Raw genomic sequence first — 5021 nt, 5'->3', positions numbered from 1 at the left:
GAACAGGAGTATAAATCACACATTTCTGTGCTAAGCTGAGCTCTGCGCTGCTTCTCCTGCTCGCTTTGTGGTGCTTTTACCTCTTAGTCCCTGGCTTAACATGGAAATCGCAACTCCTGACACCACACCGAGCCACTCCGGCCGCAGACAATTTAACATCATCAGGGATGGCAAATGTTGCCATTCGGCTGCCCAGGGAATCCGGCAAGGCGCGAGAAAAGCTCGGTCTAAAGTCGCTCGAGTTTGGCGCGACGCCTCTGACATCTCGACAACACCGCTCAGGCTTTCTGCTCGTAGCAAGTAAAGTTGGAGCTTCAAACTTACCAAACTTAATCTCCCACTGTTTAGGTACTTCTTAAGTGATTTTGAGAGGGCTGTGAAGTGGATTGTCAGATCCCAAACCATTTGCTCGCCTTCCCCTTGGTAATTTTTTTTTTTCCTTTCTTTTTTTTTTCCTTTCTTTTTTTTTTTTTTTTTTCCCCAATAGCAAACTATACCAAAAGTGGGTATGACATTTAGATGTCAAATGGATAGGGTTTTATCTCGAAGTTAGATCGTAAAAATCGCCCAGACCTCAGACAGATACCCCTCACTGGCTCTCAAAAGTCACGTGAGGTCCATAAAGTTAGTTTTATGGTTTTGGGGAGTTGACAATGTACAATATATTTCACATTCTCGAGAATGTTAAGTGACACTTTAACTGCTTGGTTTGGCTTGTAAGGGGCAGCAATGGGTGAGCACTTTTCCAGATGAGAGATAAACGTTGCAATTGCAGGGGAACAATGTTTTGCGGGTCCCGTTTTCAGTCCAGAGGGCCAATGGACTGCAGTGCTCAAAGTAAGTCCTGAAATATTCTCTGCTTAAAAAAAAAAAACCAACCCAAAAAACCAACAAAAGGAACCGGTTTGCGAGGGTTGACGGGGAGCAAAGAGGGGCTGGCTCTCTCGCAGAGCTTTATTTCTGGCTTTTGGAAGGTCTCAGCCTCCCCAGAGCTGGGCTTGCGTTGTTTCCATCTCAGCTTCCAGGCCCGCCAGGGGAACTTCGTGTGGAAGCGGGGGGGGGGGGGAAGACGGGGAAAAATCTGTGAAAATTCCTCCTCACGGCAAAGCCGACTCCATCCTGGCTTTGCAGGGGGACGAGGGGACTCCAGCCAAAGTTTGGGGCTGTCCTTGGCCCCACGGAAAGGCTCTGGCTGGCTCAGGGGGGCGGCTCGGGGGGGTTTGTGCTGCTCGCGGCCAGCACGGACCCGGCCCGAGCCTTTGCATTTCAATCACCTCTGCTCTGTCTGCGCGCTCACCTTTGCGTTTCAGCCCTTTTCACCTGCTCGCCAAAGAAACCTCGGCACTTTTTTTGTCTTTCTCTCGGCCTGGGTAGAGACCGAGGTTTGGTGGTTTGGTTGTTGGGGGGGGGAGGGGGGGTTTTGCCTCAGGGCTTTTTTTTTTTTTTTCCTTTTTCTCTCTCTCTCTCTTTTTTTCTTCTTTTTTTTCCTCTTGGGTTTCCTCCCCCCTCCCCACATTTAATAGGATCGAGTGTCCTCATATTTCCGTGCTCCGTCCCTGCCATCTGGAGACACTGAATGACCACTGTTGTGTCTCCAGCCTGGCTTGAAGTGCTACAGAAAAATAATCAGAGGAGCTGCTGTTTGCATCTGGACCCTCCAAAGCTCCCCGCGCCCACCGGCATCTCCCACATTTCCCCCTCTCCCTCCAAAGGGTGGCAGCTTTCCTGGGAAAGGCAGGCACCAGCCCGCTTCTTTGGGAAAATAAACAAGCGAGCGGGGAAGGGCAGGAGAGCAGAGGCGGCCCTGGAAGGGGGCGAGGGGCTGGGGCGGGGGCTGGGACGGGCAGGTGGCCCCGGCCCCGGGCTCGGGGTCGCAGCAGAAACAGCAGAATTGGGCAGATAGAAGGGGAAAAACCCCAAATCCCAAGCCGGGAGAGGCTGCTGTAGGTTTTTGGGGTTTTTTCTGGGGGGGAAGCTCTGTTGTCACATCTGCAGAGGAGGTGGGGGGGACGCCTCGTCCACACCTGAACCAAAGCGTCCCATCCTTCCCCCTCCTTAAAAAATGAAATAAAATTTAAAAGAATATCTCTGAGGGAAAGTGCTGGCTGAGAATGGGGCAGTTTCTAGAATTCAGAGCGGCCACGAGCTTTGCTTTTTTTTTTTTCTTTTCTTTTTTTTCCCCCTTTTCTTTCTCCCTTTTTTCACCCTCCGGCCACATTTGGTGGACACATGTCCGTCTCTTTTTCTTTCTCTTTCTCTTTTTTTTTTTTTTTTCACGCAGAGCAGAATGTCCCCCCTTTAGCACACTTTGGAGATTGCTTTTCCTTCCTCGGGCTGTTTTTCCTGTCCTGCTCCATGTGGCTCTGAATATCTTTGCTATCATCAGCTGAACTCGTGGCTGCTCCCCGAGCAGTCCGGGCTTGGCCGAGCTGATCCTGAGCCCCCTCTGCTCAGCAAACCTGGAAATCCAGGCCGTGGGGAGCCTTCCCCATCTCCAGCAGCCTCTCCCGAATCCCTGTTTTCAGTGGATAATAAAGATATTGGGTGGGATGCTGGAGGAGTTGGTGTTTAAAGGGGAATTTGGCCCCAAAACAGATGTTTTGTCCTCACACTGGGGAAGATTTGGAGGAGAGGGATGTGGTGGTGCTGGGGTGGGATTGAGCAGTGGCCTGCTCGTTCTTCACCCTCCTCGCCCGTTCTGGGGGCCAGAAATGATTTCTCCTGATCCCAAATCCGAGCTATTTGGGCAGGAAAAGTGTCCTCGCTTTGGCGTCTGTTTGGGCTGTAACCACACGTTCAGAGCGTGCCGCAAACTTCGTGTTCCCAAAATTCCTGCGCCCCTCTATCCATAGATTATCCATCCATCCATCCGCCTCTTCCCCATCCATCCCCTGCATCCCGGTCCCATCCCCACGTCCCCACTCCCAGGGATTCATTTTTGTAGATATTCCCGGCCAAACTTTCCCTCCAAACCCGCTCAGATCACAGGAGCTACAAACTGGGGTGGGTTTTTTTCCCCTCTAACCACCATCATCTCTAATTCGTTGCTGCTGACAATTTGTGATTTCAAGGGGGTAAAAAAAAGCGGCTTTTCCAATTTTTCGATGGAGTTTTTAGCTATGGGATGAGATCCTTGTGGGGGTGACAACAGGTACCAACCCTGGGCTGTCCCCTTGGCTGGAGCATCCCGGGCACAGGGACTGGATTTTAACCTCCTCCTTCTCCTTCCAATCGATCCCAGGGAATCTCCCTGCCCAGGAGCTCTGATTTCTACCTGCAGCATTTTTTTGGGGTGTTCGTGGAGGTTTTTCTTTCAACAAGCTGGCTTTTGGGAGGGGTTTGGGGTTTCTTTGGGGTATTTTTTTTGTTGTTGTTTTTTCTCCTGCATGGCCAAACCTCCCGCTTCCTGTGAGGTGTCATTGTCTCCCATTTTACAGCCTGGAAAGGGTCACGGGCTGAGCACGGGCTCAGCACAGGCTTCCCCTCGCTGTCCTTTAAAGGAAAAATTTTTCAAAAACCCCCAAATCTCCCCGTTTCTGGTGCAAAGGAAGCGTAAGGAGAGTAAACAGGAAAGCGCAGCTCTGACCGTGCAGGTAGGCGGGGATTTTCCTGGGCATTTTTCATCGCTTCTCCCACTTCCATGGCACACGTCAGGCACGGGACAATCGCTCCTTCCGCAGCTGCAGAGGACAGAATAAACACAAAGTGCTTTAATATCGAGTCCCCGGCCAGGGAGAAGCTCTAGGAGAGGGAAATGTCTGGTTTTAAACCCCGTGTCTGTGCTGAGGTTTCAGGCTCGAGGTGAGGGAACCTCGGGATTTAGGATTCTCCAAAGCTGAGTGGTGTAGGTGGGGGGGGGGGGGGGGTTTGTGCCCCAAAAATGCCAAGTGAGGACCCTCGCCGTGAGCTCACCTGGCTCACAGAATCCGTCTCTAAAAAAGAGGTGCAATTATAGCCAATTTCCCCCTTTTTTTTTTGCCCCCTCGTCCTGTGTGCTGCTCCTGAAGGTTTCCTGTAACAAGCAGGGATTTGAAGGGGAGAAAAAACCCCTAAATCATCTCTTTCTCACCCAAAAGCCAAGCTCAGGTTCCCCAGCCTGCCAGAGCCCAGATGAGCATCTGGATTAATTACAACCCTCATCATTTGGGGGGAAGGGGGGGTGGGGAGCTGGGGAGGAAAGGCCCCTCCATGCCCAAGCTGCTGCTGAAAGGTGAAAAAAGGATGAAATTTCGCCCATAAAATTCAGTTCAGGGGTTCGTTCAGCAAGAAATGAGGGGGGAGAGGTGGATGGAGGCGAGAATTTGTGAGAGGCACTGAGAGGTTTGGGGGAGCTTCCCTGCCAAAAGCAGCTCGAGGTTGTAGTGCCGTGGCGAGGCCATCTTGAATGGCATTTATTTCTTGTATTATTTTTTTAAGGTTTTCTTCTCCTTTTTTTTTTTTTTTTTTTTGAGCGTTTGTACGGTTTAGGCCTTTCCCCGCTCGCTGGGTGAGGTGCGACATTAAATTAAAATTTCCTCCCCACCCAAAAATTCCGCCGAGGAAGCCTCAGCTCACACCACCCCCCCCCCCCCCCCCAAAAAAAAGAAAAACAACCCAAAGAAACCCCACCAAAACCAAACTCCGCCAAGGTAACGCAGTTACAGACGCGCCTGATGTCTTATTTTATTCACCGAAAAGTGATTAAAATCTGTTAAAGGATTTAATTAAGAGAATTAAATGAAAAGGAAGGGGCACAAATGAGTCGGGCGAGAAAGAGAGGAGAGGAAAAGAAAAAAAAAAAAAAAGCGCAGCTATTCTAAACGATTAAATCGCCATTTTAACAGTATAATGGGGTTTGCATACTGAACAGCGAAATCAGAGCTCATATCTCATCAATAATTCATAGGCGAGAGGGATCATCCCGAGGTCAGCAGACTTGGACAGCCCCGGCTGCTCGCTCCGAGGAGAGGGCGAGCATCAGTATCACAACACGACACGGACCCCGGGGCTGCCGGGTCACCTTTTTAAGGAAAACATCAGCT

Source organism: Coloeus monedula, assembly GCF_965178545.1.
Source record: "Coloeus monedula genome assembly, chromosome: 26".
NCBI classification, from domain to species: Eukaryota; Metazoa; Chordata; class Aves; order Passeriformes; family Corvidae; genus Coloeus; species Coloeus monedula.
Note: the sequence above shows the minus strand (reverse complement) of the source record.